The 15,943-nt window shown below is 42.1% G+C and overlaps 1 protein-coding gene and 1 pseudogene across 5 annotated transcripts in view; one reads left to right on the forward strand and one right to left on the reverse strand.

Annotated features, from left to right (window-relative positions):
- Window positions 1-15,943, forward strand: part of FRMD4A (FERM domain containing 4A) — a 341,454-nt gene that overhangs the window by 286,960 nt on the left and 38,551 nt on the right. The window lies entirely within an intron of this gene.
- Window positions 6,630-6,855, reverse strand: LOC307104031 (actin-related protein 2/3 complex subunit 4-like; annotated as a pseudogene). The gene has a single exon. The product of its transcript is annotated as an actin-related protein 2/3 complex subunit 4-like (transcript).

Consider the following 15,943-nt stretch of genomic DNA (forward strand, 5'->3'; position numbering starts at 1 on the left):
AACAGAGGCACTGGGAACCTCTTTTCAGATGCAATCTGACACAAACCTGAATGCATGAAACAGGTTAGTCTGGAACTGCCCTAGCTTTGAGGTATGCAGAGTGGGGGCCCCAGAATCCACAGAATCTTACGACCGTGATCCACCCTCATTCATAGCAGTCCCAAAGGCACGTCTGCAAACCCAGGAGCTCAAGAAACATAGTTCAGAAATACTGCCTAGGCCTCTATTGTTCCTTTTAAAAGTGAGCTTTGGAGCGCAAGTGGTATGCTAAATTACATAGTATCTTTTCTTTGACCAATACCTCCTTAAGCAATGGTGAAGAGGTAGTCTCAAGGATTTCTCTCTCTAATTCTATTGGGGTGTGTGTGTGTGTGTGTGTGTGTGTGTGTGTGTGTGATGTACATGAAGGGATATATATGCACTCACTCGTGTTAAATCTTCACCCAAGGTTGAGGAATTACCTATTTATTCCAGGCACACACAGTGGTATCATATGCATTATTTCACTTAGTCTTTACAACAGATTAAGGAGGGCAGGTCAGTACCCCAAGGTCACAAATCTAGTAAGTGGTTTAGAGTTCATTGAACTCAGAACTGCCTGACCCTCTACTCAGGTAGCGTTATGGCTAAAATGGGAATCCACGTGGCCAGGCCAGGCTGGCTCAGTTTGCAGAGATTTAACTTGGTGCCTCGCACCACATTTCTCATGAAGCAATATCCAGAATAAAGGTGTAAAAGAGCTAGACTTAGTGGTGCCAGATATGAAGAGGGCCTCTTGAGCCATCTAGTCTGTCTTATGTGGGTTGGGCATTTAAGCTAATTATTATGAATAAAATAATTTAGGTAGCGCTAATGAGCCCTATAACTCAAGACCACAACTAATCCCACAACTAGAGACAAAATGATCTAAAAACGTTGTGCTTTACCTCCCAGAGTTTAATGTTGTGTGACTTTTGCCATCCTTGAACATAGTTAATTCTTATATTTGACTTCATACAGCATCATTTCTTACAGAGAGACTAGGCAGGGGTGAAAGGGGAAAACAATGAAATTTTCATGTGAGCTAGAGATCCTTTCATCTTTCTTGGACCCAAGTTTCCCCAGGCCTATTTTTTCAGTCCAAAGTATGACTTCCTTCCAGTATTATTTTACATTCTTATTAATTCTTCAGATGATAGAACAGAGCATACCTCATTAGTAGTTCCTGTGTTCTCAAATGTAATTGATGACTATGACGACGAGAACCAGAGAAGATTCAAAGTGACTTAGTATGTGCTATTAGATGGATATAAACTTGGAGATAGTACTGATAAGCATGGGGTAATTGATAAGGAAGTAGAGCACCTGAACTGAACCATTCAAAAAGGGGAGCCTGTCTAGCTGTGTGTTGCATGAACATAACACCATGTGAATTTAGTGTCTAAGAACATGAGGTAATGGAGACTTCCTAAGAGGCACACTTTTGTTCAGGATTGCTATTGAATTTGGAAACCTGTGATTAAAGCATGACAAAATCCAAAGAAGAGATACCAAAATGATTAAAGGTTTGGAAGGTAGGTACTATAAAGAAACGACTTACAGGTATTAGATTTCTTTACCAATTTGATTATAGCATCCAAGTATGACTGGCAACATTTATTTGTTTGTTTATTCCAGTTAATACTTATGAGCCATTGTGGAGGCATAAAGATGATACTCTCCTGCAGTGACGGATTTTATCTATTTTATACTAGAATGGGGTGAGGAAGAAAAAAAGCCCAAATTGGAGTCAAAATATACTGATACTGATTGTTTTTCTTTGTGTTTAGTTGTATGTATATTTTCGATATTAATCCCTTATCAGAGTATCATAGATGAATATCTTCTCCCATTCAGTAGGCTGTCTTTTTGTTTTATTAATGGTTACCGTTGCTGTGCAAAAACTCTTTAGTTAAATGGAGTCCCACTTGTTTATTTTTTCCTTTGCCTAATGAGACATATTGAAAAATATATTACCAAGAACAATATCTAACTTCTACTACCTATGTTTGGTTCTAGGAGTTTTATGGTTTCAGGTCTTACATTTGTTTTTAATCAATTTTGAATTTATTCTTGTATATGGTGTAAAACAGTGGTCTATTTTTTTTTGTATCTGTCCATTTTTCCTAACAGTATTTATTGGAGACACTATCTTTGTATATTCTTGCCTCCTTTGCCATGGATTAACTGACCATATGGCTGTGGATTTATTTCTGAGCTTCATATTCTGTTTCATTGATTTATGTGTCTGTTTTTATGCCAGTACCATACTGTTTTGATTACTATAGCCTTGTACTATAACTTGATATCAGGTAGCATGATACCTCCAACTTTGTTCTTCTTTCTCTGTGGGGAGCTGGCACGGCCATGACATACTCAGCCCTAGGGTGCCTTATGTGCCGTGCCAGCTCAGCCAGGTTCAGTGACCCTGAGTGAGGGCGGCTGAAAGGCTTAGAAAAGACAGACAAGAGAATGAAAGCTGGGTCTCGGTGAGACGCTGCTTCTCTGATGTAGAGACAGCACCACGGACTACAAGCCGTGTCTTTATTTTATAGCAGATGCCACAAGGCAAAGTAAGGGCGTGGTCAAGATGTTTACAGCATTCTCGTGAGTTTTGATCCTACTCAATTACATGCACCTGATCAAGCTTTGTTTACTTGCAGCCTATATCACTTAGGCATGTGGGGCCATGTGTTTGGACCATAGGTTCAAGCTTACAACTATAGCTGTTGGCTATAATTGTGCTGGGAGGGCTCTGCCCTCCAACCTGGGACTTGCACGAGGCTACAAGAGGACTGTGCCCTCTCGTCAGTCCAAGGCTTGAACCTGTCTAAACCCTGTAGCCGCACCCCACATTTCTCAAGATTGCTATGCCTATTCAGGATCTTTTGTGATTCCATGTAAATTTTAGGAATATTTGTTCTAGTTCTATGAGAAACACCATTGATATTTTGGTAGGAATTGCATTGAATCTATAAATTGCTTTGGGTAGTATGGACACTTAAATAATGTTAATTCTTTCTATCCATGATCATGGTATATGCTTACATTCATTTGATTCTTTTTGTTTCCTTCTTCAATGTCTTATAATTTTCTGAAGAGAGGTCTTTTACCTCCTTGTTAAATTTATTCCTAGGTATTTTATTTTATTTTTTACTAGAGGCGTGCACAGGGGTTGGGGGGTGTCCCTCAGCCCAGCCTGCACCCTCTCCAATCTGGGAACCCTCAAAGGATGTCCGACGGCCCGTTTAGGCCCGATCCCACTGGTGGGATCAGACCTAAATGGGCAGTCAGACATCCCTCTCACAATCCAGGACTGCTGGCTCCCAACTGCTCACATGCCTGCCTGCCTGATTGCCCATAACTGCTTCTGCCTACCAGCCTGATCACCCCCTAACCACTCCCCTGCCAACCTGATCGATACCTAACTGCTCCCCTGCTGGCCCGATTGCCCCTAACTGCCCTCCCATGCCAGCCTGGTCGCCCCTAACTGTCCTCCCCTGCAGTCCTGGTCACCCCCAACTGCCCTCCCCTGCTGGCTCAGTCACCCCTAACTGCCCTCCCTTTCCAGCCTGGTCGCCCCTAACTGCCCTCCCTTTCCAGCCTGGTCGCCCCTAACTGCCCTCCCCTGCCAGCCTGGTCACCCCTAACTGTCCTCCCCTGCAAGCCTGGTTGCCCCCAACTGCCCTCCCCTGCAGGCCTTGTCCCCCATAACTACCCTCCCCTGCAGGCCTGGTCCCCCCCAACTGCCCTCCCCTACAGGCCTGTGTCCCCCACAACTGCTCTCCCCTGCAGGCCTGGGTCACCCCCAACTGCCCTCCCCTTCAGTCCTGATCACCCCCAATTGCCCTCCCTTGCAGGCCTTGTCCCTCCCAACTGCCCTCCCCTGTTGGCCTGATCACCCACAACTGCCCTTCCCTGCCAGCCATCTTGTGGTGGCCATCTTGTGTTGGAGTGATGGTCAATTTGCATATTACCTCTTTATTATATAGGATGCAATTATAAATGGCATTGTTTCCTTAATTTTTCTTTCTGATAGTTCATTATTGGAGTATAGAAAGGCAACCAATTTCTGAATATTAACTATGTATTCTACCTTGCTGAATTCATTTATCAGTTCTAATAGTCTTTTAGTGGAATCTTTAGGGTTCTCTCTGTATAGTATCATATCATCTGCAAATGACAGTTTTACTTCTTTCCAATTTGGATGCCTTTTATTTCTTTCTCTTGTCTGATTGCTGTGACTATGACTTCCAGTACTATGTTGAACAAAATGGTGAAGGGTAGATATCTTTGTCTTGTTTAAGATCTTAAAGAAAAATCCTTCAACTTTTTACTACTGGGTATGATTTTAGCTGTGGGTTTGTCATATATGATCTTTATTATGTTATGGTCCCTCTGTCTTCATCTTAATGAGAGTTTTTATCATGAATGGATGTAAGATTTTTGTCAATGCTTTTTCTGCATCTATTGATATGTTCATTTTTGTTTATGTGGTGCATTACATTTATTGACTTGTGAATATTGTACCAACCTTGCATACCAGAAACAAATCCCACTGATCATGGTGTATGATCTTTTAATGTATTGTTGAACTCAGTTTGCTAATATTTAGTTAAGGATTTTTACATCTATGTTCATCCATGATTTGGCTTATATTTTTTTTTCTTTGTAGTGTCTTCATCTTTTTTTTTTAAATTTATCTTTAGTTTTGAAAGTATTACAGATATCCCTTTTTTTTCCCATTGACCCCTTCTAGCCCACATCTGCCCCCCGCCCCAGGCTTTCACCACACTATTTTCTATGACCATAGGTTATATATATGTGCATACAAGTTTTTTGGTTAATCTTTTCCCACCCACCCCCATCTTCCCTCTGAGATTCCACAGTCTCTTCCATGCTTCTATATCTCTGGATCTATTCTGTTCATCAGTTTATTTTGGTCCTTAAATTCCACCTATGAGTGAGATCATAGGATACTTGTCTCTCTCTGACTGGCTTATTTCACTTAGCATAATACTTTCCAGGTCCCTCCATGCTGTCTCAAAGGGTAAGAGATCCTTCTTTTTTACTGCTGCATAGTATTCCATGGTATAAATGTACCACAGCTTTATTATCCACTCATCTACTGATGGGCACATGGGCTGTTTCCAGATCTTAGCTGTTGTAAATTCCTATAAACATAAGGGTGTATTTATTCTTTCTTATTGGTGTTTTAGGTTTCTGAGGATATATTTCTAGAAGTGGGATCACTGGGTCAAATGGCAGTTCCATTTTTAATTTTTAAATGAAAACTCCATACTGTTTTCCATAGTGGCTGCACCAGGCTGCATTCCCACCAGCAGTGCACAAGGGTTCCTTTTTCTCCACATCCTCACCAGCACTTGTCATTTGTTGATGTGTTGATGGTAGCCATTCTGACAAGTGTGAGGTGATACTTCATTGTGATTTTAATTTGCATCTCTCTGGTGATTAGTGACTTTGAGCATTTTTTCATATGTCTCTTAGTCAACTGTATGTCCCCTTTGGATAAGTGTCTATTTAGGCTTTTTGCCCATTTTTTAATTGGATTGTTTGTCTTCCTTTTGTTAAGTTGTATGAGTTTCTTATATATTTTGGATATTAACCCTTTATCAGATGTATCATTGCCAAATATCTTCTCCCATACAGTGGGCTCCCTTTTCATTTTATTAATGGTTTCTTTTGCTGTGCAAAAGCTTTTTATTTTATTTTTTATATTTTTTCATGCGGCCCCAAAGGGACAAGAAGAGAGTTTAATCAGGGGAGGGAGGATCTGCCAGAATAAGAAAAGGTACAGGGAGCATGGGATCAGAGGAGCCAGAGCAGGTGGGAAGACCCAGCCAGGAGCCTGAGAGGACTCACCTCTCCACCTCTCGCACAGGCACTGCACTGACAGACAAGGCGGAACAGTGGCCCCCTTCAGCTGGGCGGGCTTGAAGCGGTCCCTGTGGCCAGAGGTTGCCTGGCTTTCTGGCTTTAGCTCCTAGGTATGGCTGGTAGCCATGGTTCATCCCTGGTCCTCAACCAGTGCTGGGTGGCCATTTTTAGGCAGAGCTCAGGAAGCTGGCCACCGCTTCTCCTGGACCCAAGGAGGCTTGAGAATAAGAGGGCAAGGGAGACGAACTGGAGTCTGAAACCTCCCTCCATCCCGTGGGGTGGCTTGGGGGAGGAACAGTAGTCCCCTTCTGGCTCCAGGCCTGCCCCGACCTATGACGACCAATAAGGTACAATCACTGGGACCAGTCACAGCCACTGGAGGTGGAGATTGTTTGTTAAAAAAAAAAAAGACAAAAAGGTTACAGTTTCCTACAAGCACAGAGTTTAAGTTTCAAGACATTTAAAAAATTCTGTCCCAGCTCAGGGATTGAACAGCAGAAGCCAGCCTGACCAGGCACGTGTGGCCTTGGGGCAGGTCCACTGCTGCATTGTTGCCAGCTAGCACGCACACACCCCGCCCCCGCCATCCAATGCCCACCCCACTCTAGGTCCCCTCCTCCGCTTGCTCTGCTGCTCCGAGAAGTGACTCCAGGATGCATTCCCAGAGACATAGGAGATTCTGAGGGGGAAGGCCACGAGATCCAGCCAGATGTTTAAAAATTCTTGAGGAACTCCTCAGCCACAATGCCAGCATGGGCGTTGACCAACAGCTTCGTCTCCCTCATCTGTTTGTCAATCTCCTCCATGAAGTGGATTACAAAGTCCACCAACTTATGTGCTCTGTGTGGAAGCTGGTGATCAGAAAACTGATGTCATACCCTCCACTGGTTTCCTTTGAAGAATAAAGAAATTCTCTGCTCGCTTCATCATGAAGCACATGAACTTGTGGCATAAAATCTCAATCTCATCAGCCGGTTTCACAGCAATGCTGACCTACACAGAATTGATGGAGCCCTCAATCAGAACCTTTTCCTCCTCATTCCTGCTGATGGTCACAGGTTAAAACAGGAGCTCTTTGCTACTCCTGACTTCCACCTCAGGCTTGTAGTGTCTTTCCACAACCTGGGAAGAGAGTTCTCCAGGCCGAGGGCCACCTGCAGTGTGCCTGCACAGCACTCAGGTAGGGACTGAGTGGCAGTCATCCCAGGCACTGGCTGGGCCAGAAACCAGAGGTGCAGAAGTCACTTTTTATTTTGATGTAGTCCCATTTGTTTATTTTCTCCTTAGTGTCCTTTGCCCTAGTGAAACGGGGAAATTGAACTGGACTGTGTTATTTTTCCTCTGGGCAGGATGCAAAGGTGGTTTCCCAGGTTCTTGTCCAGGTGGGTTTGAAAAATGAAGCCTCAGACAAAAGGTGGTATAGGAAAAGGTGGAGATTTATTGGGAAACAAGCACAGACTCTATGTGCGGAGGGGAAGAGAGACCCACTAAGTCCCTCTTTTCTAAGGTTTATAAAGGCTGCAGTTCTTTGTGTCCTGATATCCACTCTGATTGGTCACTATAGCAGCTTCAGAGCTCAAACCCCAGGTGGGGTTCCCCTCTTTTTCTCCCTTTTGTTTTTCTATTCCCTGTGGCCTTCCTCTTTATTCTATGAGTGGGTGGCTTCCTCTCCCTTTACTCTGTAAATGTATACCTTTTGGCAGCCCCCAGCCCCTTATTCTGTGAATGTATGCCTTCTGGCAGCCCCCAGCCCCTTATTCTGTGAATGTATTCCTTCTGGCAGCTCCCAGCTTTGCAGCCTTGAGGTTCTCCCCCACCCCCTGGACCCCCTAATTTCTGACACTTCCTTAACCTGCCTATTTTACCCCTAAAAACTCCTTTCACTAGGAGATGTTTCAGCAAACATATTGCTATGAGAGATGTCTGAGATTTTGCTGCCTGTAGTTTCTTCTAGGATTTTTATGGTTTCACAAGTTACATTTAAGTCTTTTATCCATTTTGAGTTTATTCTTGTGTATGGTATAAGTTGATGGTCTAGTATCGGTTTATTTTTGCATGTATCTGTCCAATTTTCTCAACACCATTTATTGAAGAGATTGTCTTTACTCCATTGTATGCTCTTGCCTCCTTTGTCAAATATTAATTAGCTTACTGGCTTGGATCTCTGTTTTATTCCGTTGATCTATATGCCTGTTCTTGTGCCAGTGCCATGCTTTTTTGAGTACAGTGGCTTTGTAGTATAACTTGATATCCAGTATTGTGAACCCTCCAACTTTGTTCTTCTTTGTCAAGATTGATGTGGCTATTTGGGGTCTTTTTTGGTTCCATATACATTTTTCAGGTATTTTTTCTAGATCTATAAAATATGTTGTTGGTATTTTAATAGGGATTACATTGAATCTATAGATTGCTTTGGATAGTATGCACATTTTAATTATGTTAATTCTAGAAATCCATGAACATGATATATATTCTTCCGCTTATTTATATTGTCCTCTCTTTTTTTTTCAACATCCTGCAGTTTTCTGAGTACAGGTCTTTTAAATCCTTGGTTAAGTGTATTCCTAAGTATCTTAATTTTTTTTTTTTTTTTGCAATGGTAAATGGCATTGTGTTGTGTTTTTTTTTAAGTTTCCCTTTCTGAGAATTCATTATTAGTGTATAAAAATGCCATCAGTTTCTGGGTGTTAATTTTGTATCCTGCTACATTGCCAAATTCTTTTATTACACCTAGTAGCTTTTTGGTGAAGTCCTTAGGGTTTTCTATGTACAATATCATGTCATCTGCGAATAATGACAGTTTTACTTTCTGCTTTCCAATTTGTATGCGTTTTATGTTTTCTTCTTGTCTGAAAGCTGTGGCTAAGACTTCTTGTATGATGTTGAATAAGAGTGGTGAAAGTGGATATCCCTGTCTTGTTCCTGTTCTTAGGGGAAATGGTTTTAGATTTTGCCCATTGACTATGATGTTGGCTGTAGGTTGTCATATATTGCCTTTATCATGTTGAGATATGATCCCTCTATTCCCACTTTGCTGAGATTTTTTATCAAAAATGGGTGTTAGATTTTATCAAATGCTTTTCCTGCATCTATGGTTATGGTCATGTAATTTTTGTCTATCAGTTTGTTTATGTGATAAATCACATTTATTGATTTGCAAATTTTGTACCAGCCTTCTATGCCTGGAATAAATCCCACTTGGTCATGGTGTATGATATTTTTGATGTATTGGTGGATCTGATTTGCTAATATTTTGTTGAGGATTTTAGCATCTGTGTTCATCAAGGATATTGGCGTGTAATTCTCTTTCTTTATATGTGTCTTTATCTGGTTTTGGAATTAGGATAATACTGACCTCATAAAAAGAACTTGCAAGTGTTCCTTCCTCTTAGATTTTTTGGAATAGTTTGAGGAGGATAGGTATTGGTTCTTCTTTGAATCTTTGGTAAAAAAAAAAAAAAAAAAAAAAAAATCCCCTGTGAAGCCGTCAGACATGGGCTTTTGTTTTCTGGGAGTTTTTTTTTTTTTTTTATTACTGCTTCAATTTCATCAGTTGTTATTGGCCTACTCAGGTTTTCTGATTTTTCCTGATTCTGTTTTGGAAGATTGTATTTTTCTAGGAATTTGTACATTGTCCACATTGTCCAGCTTGTTGGCCTATAGTTAGTTGTTCATAATATTTTCTTACAATCCTTTGTATTTCTGTGGTGCCAGTTTTTCCTTTCTCTTTGTTTCTTGATGACTTTGTCTAGGGGTTCATCAATCCTCTTTATTTTTTCTAAGAACCAGCATTGGTTTCATTGATCTTTTGTATTTTTTTTTTAGACTCTATAACATTTATTTTTGCACTAATCTTTATTATTTCCTTCCGTCTACTTACTCTGGGCTTTTCTTATAGCTCTCCTTCTAAATCATTAAGTGTAGGGTTAGACAGTTTATTAAATTTTTGTCTTGTTTTTTAAAGTAGGCCTGTAGTACTATGAAATTGCCTCTCAGGACTGCTTTTGCTGTGTCCCATAGATTTGGGGTTGTTGTGTGTTCACTTAGGCTGTTTCCAAATCTTAGCTATTATAAATTGTGCTTTTATGAACATAGGGGTGCATATATCCTGATTGGTGTTTCTGGTTTCTTGGGATATATTCCTAGAAGGGGTATTACTGGGTCAAATGGGAGTTCCATTTTTAGTTTCTTGAGGAAACTCCATACTGTTTTCCACAGTGGCTGCACCACTCTGCATTCCCACCAGCAGTGGACAAGGGTTACTTTTTCTCCACATCCTCGCCAGCACTTGTCATTTGTTGATTTCTTGATGATATCCTTTCTGACAGGTGTGAGATGGTACCACATTGTCGTTTTGATTTGCATCCCTCAGATGATTAGTGACTTTGAGCATGTTTTCATATGACTCTGTATGTCCTCTTTTGAAAAGTGTCTATTTAGGTCCTTTGATTTGGATTGTTTATCTTCCTTTTGTTAAATTGTATGAGTTCCCTATAAATTTTGGAGATTAAACCCTTATTGGATATAACATTGGCAAATATGTTCCCCATGCAGTGGGCTTTCTTGTTGTTTTGTTGATGGTTTCTTTTGCTGTGCAGAAACTTTTTATTTTGATGTAGTCTCATTTTTTATTTTCTCCTTAGTTTTCATTGTCTTAGGAGCTGTATTGGTAAAGATATTGCTATGACATGTCTGCTATTTTGCTGCCTATGGATTCTTCTAAGATTTTTATGTTTTTCCGTCTTATGTTTATGTCCTTTATCCATTTTGAGTTTATTTTTGTATATGGTGTAAGTTGGTGGTCTAGTTTCATTTTTTTGCATGTATCTGTCCAATTTTCCCAGAATTATTTATTGAAGAGACTGTCTTGACTCCATTGTATGCTCTTGCTTCCTTTGTCACATAGTACTGGAAGTGCTAGCCATAGCAATCAGACAAGAAGAAGTAATAAAAGGTATCCAAATTGGAAAAGAAGAAATAAAACTGTCATTATTCGCAGATGACATGATAGCATACATAGGAAACCCTAAAGACTCAATCAAAAAAATACTAGACTTAATAAATGAATTTGGCAATATAGCAGCATACAAAATTAACATCCAAAAATCTATGGCTTTTTTATATACCAACTAGAGGCCAGTGCATGAAAATTCCTGCCCTGGAGCGGGGGTCCCTCAGCCCCACCTGCCCTCTCTCACAGTCCGGGAGCCCTCAGGGGCGGGAGGCGACATGGCTATTAGGGGAAGGCGATGCCCCCATCACACGCCTGCTGTTGCCACTGCCAGCAGTGCAAGCCTCAGCTGCCCCTGGTTACCTGAGCCCCGGAAGGCCCTGGGCAGCTGGGCAGATGACATCCAAGGCTTGCCTGCACCTCGGGCCAGCCCTAGATGGCTGGGCAGCCAACATCCGAAGCTTGCCTGTGCCTCGGGCATCAGCTGGGCAGCCACCATCCAAGGCTTGCCTGCTCCTTGTGCCAACACTAGGCGGCTGGGGGGCTGAGGGTGGGTCCGGCTGCACCGTGCACCTGCCGCCACCCTCCCCTCCCCCAGGCTTGGTGGAAAGGACTGTGGGACTCTGGTGGGGCTGAGGGGACTGGGCACCACCATCTTTGTGATGGTGTGATGGTCAATTTGCATATTCTGTCTATTAGATAGGATAATGAACTTACAGAAAGAGAAACTAAAAAAAAAAAAAAATCCCATTTACCATTGCAACAAAAATTAAGATACTTAGGAATTAACTTAACTAAGGAGATAAAAATCCTATACTCGGAAAACTACAGGACATTGAAAAAAGACATAGAGGAAGACATAAACAAATGGAAAAATATACCGTGTTCATGGATTGGTAGAATCAACATCATTAAAATGTGCATACTACCCAAAGAAATCTATAGATTCAATGCAATCCCCATTAAGATACCAACGGCATATTTCACAGACCTAGAAGAAACTCTCCAAAAATTCATCTAAAATAATAAAAGCATAATATGCTAATTAGACCAGACAGTTGAACAACCTTCAGGACGTCATTCCGGAATAACTTCCTGACAAAGCCATGGCAGCGGGGGCTGAGGCAGAGGTAGTTAGGGGCGATCAGGCAGGCAGGCGAGTGGTTAGGGGCAATCAGGCAGGCAGAGTGGTTAGGGGCACAGGCAGGTGAGTGGTTAGGGGCAATAAGGCAGACAGGAAGAGTGGTTAGGGGCAATCAGACAGGCAGGTAGAGGCAGTTAGGCGCGATTAGGAAGGCAAGCGAGTGGTTAGGGGTGATCAGGCAAGCAGGCGAGCAGTTAGGGGCAATCAGGCAGGCAGGTATGCGAGCAGTTAGGGGTGATCAGGCAGGCAGGCAAATGGTTAAGTGTGATGAGGCAGGTAGGCGAGTGGTTAGGGGTGATCAGGCAGGCAGGCAGAGTGGTTAGGGGTGATTAGGCAGGCAGGCAGAGGGGTTAGGGGCAATCAGGCAGGCAGGCAGGCAGGTGAGCAGTTAGGAGCCAGCGGTCCCAGATTGCAAGAGGGATGTCCTAAACCAGGGGTCCTCAAACTTTTTAAACAGGGGGCCAGTTCACTGTCCCTCAGACCGTTGGAGGGCCAGACTATAGTTTAAAAAAAAAACTATGAACAAATTCCTATGCACACTGCACATATCTTATTTTGAAGTAAAAAAAAACAAAACGGCAAAAACACCCGCATGTGGCCCGCGGTCTGTAGTTTGAGGACGCCTGTCCTAAACTGGCGGTCGGATATTCCCCAAGGGGTCCCAGATTGGGAGAGAGTGCAGGCCAGGCTGAGGAACCGTCCCCCTCACCCCCCGTGCATGAATTTCATGCACTGGGCCTTTAGTATGTAATAAAAAAAAAGACTCCCAAAAAGCTGCAGCAATCCTGAGAAAGTAGAACAAAGTTGGAGGGATCACAATACCAGATATCAAGCTATATTACAAAACCACTGTTCTCAAACTGTGTGAGTCTTTTGTTCTGAGTTGGGTGTCTTGTAGACAGCAAATATTTGGGTCATGTTTTCTTATCCATTCTGCTACTTATATCTTTTAATGGGAGCATTTAATCCATTTACATTTAAGATTATTATTGTTAGGTACTTATTTATTGCCAATTTAATTCTGTATGCCTATGGGTTTTTTTTATTTTTTCCTCTCTATTTCTTCTTATTATTACAGCAATCTCTAGCATTTCTTGCAGTGCTAGTTTGGTGGTGATAGCCTTGTTTTGTCTGGGAAGCTCTTTATTTCACCATCTATTTTGAATGAAAACCTTGCTGGAGATAATAGTCTTGGTTTCAGATCCTTGCTTTTCATTACTTTCAATACTTCATGCCATTCCCTTCTGGCCTGTAGAATTTCTTAAGATAAATCAGCTGACTGCCTTATGGGAGCCTCTTTGTAGGCAACAAAGTGCTTTTCTTTTGCTGCCTTTAAGGTTCTCTCTTTGTCTTTAATTTTTGGCATTTTAATTATGATGTGTCTGAGTGTGGGCCTGTTTGGGTTCTTTTTGCTTGGGACTCTCTGTGTCTTCTGAACTTTTTTGACATTTTCCTTCACCAGGTTAGGGAAGTTTTCTGTCATTATTTCTTCAAACAGGTTCTCTAACCCTTGCTCACTTTCTTAAACTTCTGGTACTCCTATGATTCAAATATTGTTATGTTTCATGTTGCTCCATGGCTCCCTTAAGCTGTCCTCCTCTTATTTTATTTATTTATTTATGTATGTATGTATGTATGTATTTATTTATTTATTTATGTATTTATTTATTTATTGTCTAAAGTTTTACATATGACTCCTTTTCCACCAATTGAACCACCCCCCAGCCATTCCCACACCTGGCAAGCCCCCACCGCCCCAGTGCCTGTGTCCATTGGTTATGCTAATATGCATGCATACAAGTCCTTTGGTTGCTCTCTAACCCCCCCTCCCCTATCATTTGTCTATGGATCTATTCTTGTTCATCAAATTATGTTGATCCTTATATCCCACATATGCGTGAGATCATGTGATATTTATCTTTCTCCAACTGGCTTATTTCACTTAGCATAATGCTCTCCAGTTCCATCCATGCTGTTGCAAATGGTAAAAGTTCCTTCTTTTTTATGGAGGCATAGTATTTCATTGTGTAGATGTACCACAGTTTTTTAATCCACTCATCTGCTGATGGGCACTTAGGCTGTTTCCAAATCTTAGCTATTGTAAATTGTGCTGCTATGAACATAGGGGTGCATATATCCTTTCTGATTGGTGTTTCTGGTTTCTTGGGATATAGTCCTAGAAGTGGGATCACTGGGTCAAATGAGAGTTCCATTTTTATCTTTTTGAGGAAACTCCATACTGTCTTCCACAGTGACTGCATCAGTCTGCATTCCTGCCAGCAGTGCAGGAGGGTTCCTTTTTCTCCACATCCTTGCCAGCACTTGTTATTTGTTGATTTGTTGATGTCCTCCTCTTTTTTCTTTTTTTTCTTTTTGGTTCTCTGATTGAGTGATTTTTTTTTCTACCCTTCTTCTAAATCACTGAATCTGATCCTCAGCTTTCTCTAATCTGCTTTGTATTCCTTTCAGTGTTTCTTTATGAGTGTTATGCTGTGTATTAGGTAGATATGCTATGACTACCAGTCTTTTTGGAGGGACTCTGTGGTCAGATGCTGTTTGTGACTGGCCCTGTGTACCCTGTTTGGAGCTATCAGCAACCCACAGCTTGTGGCTTTCTCTGCTGTGGCTCGATATCCTTGGAGAGGACCAAGATGTACACCAAGTGTGCTTTTCCTAGACCAGGTTCTAGAAGCAGATCAAGCAAAGACACAAGGTATCAAGAGATCCGCTTTTGCCTGCATGCTGATTGCTATTCATAGTCTCTCAGTGAGCCTCAGGCTGTCGACCATAGCAAGGAGTAAACTCCACAGGGTGGGGTGAGAGGTTTTCCAACATGGTGGGGCAATTTACTCCCCCTCCCCGCCCAGGCAAAAGCTGCCTGGATGATAAAGGTCTGCCTTGGAAAGATGTCCTCTGTAGCATGGGGGAATGTCTCAGCACAGGAATCTGGTGGCTGCCTTCTGAGCTCTAACTCTAGAGCCCCCAACCTCAGAATTTTCCTCACACAGCTCTAGTCCACTCTACCAACCCTCCACCATAGCGCAAGGTGAGTGGCTGCACATGAAGTTTTGTGTGTTGGCCTTTTAAGAGGCCTGCATTTCCAGCATTTCCCCCTGACAGACAGCAACCCCACTGCTTTTCACAACCAGATGTTATGTGGGCGCCTTTTTCAGTTCTGGTGCTCAGGGCCTGGAAGACCAGCTTGGGGTTTAGACCCTGGAGTTTTCAGTGGTATCCCCCCCAAAGCTAAGATATCCTTCTACCACTTCAGTTGCTGCCTGTGGGAGCCAGTCCACTCATTCCTCTGCACTTCCTACCAGTCTCTATGTGGTCTCTACTTTACATCCTTGGTTATAAGGGTTCTCTCCAGCTAGTCTTCATTTAATTATTTAGGATGTTTTTTTTTCTATTTTAACCTGCCACCATTTTGCAACTCTCTTCATCTGGTTTTGTAATGAAGATAATACTAGCCTCTTAAAATGAGCTTGTTAGTCTTTATGCCTCTTGAACTTTTTTGAATACTTTGGGAAATATTAGTTCTTCTTTGAAAATTTAGTAAAATTTACCTGGGAAGCCATCATGTCTAGGACTTTTTTTTGTTGGGAGGCTTTAAAATAAATAAGGCATTTTACTTTTTAAAAATTTATCTTTATTGTTGAAAGTATTACAGATGTTCACTTTGGTTTTTGTTTCCATTGACCCCCTCCATCCCACATCCAGCCCTCCCATATCTTCACTACACCACTGTCTGTGTCCATGGGAAAGCAAGGGTGGGGGGAGGGGGACATTAAACAGGGAACTTATATGCATACTAGGGGCCCGGTGCACAAAGATTCGTGCACGGGGGGTGGGTCCCTCAGCCCGACCTGCACCCTCTCCAATCTGGGAGCCTCAGGGGAGCCCTCTCTAATCCGGGCGTTTCTGTCTGTCTT

This window comes from Cnephaeus nilssonii, assembly GCF_951640355.1.
Source record: "Cnephaeus nilssonii genome assembly, chromosome: 1".
NCBI classification, from domain to species: Eukaryota; Metazoa; Chordata; class Mammalia; order Chiroptera; family Vespertilionidae; genus Cnephaeus; species Cnephaeus nilssonii.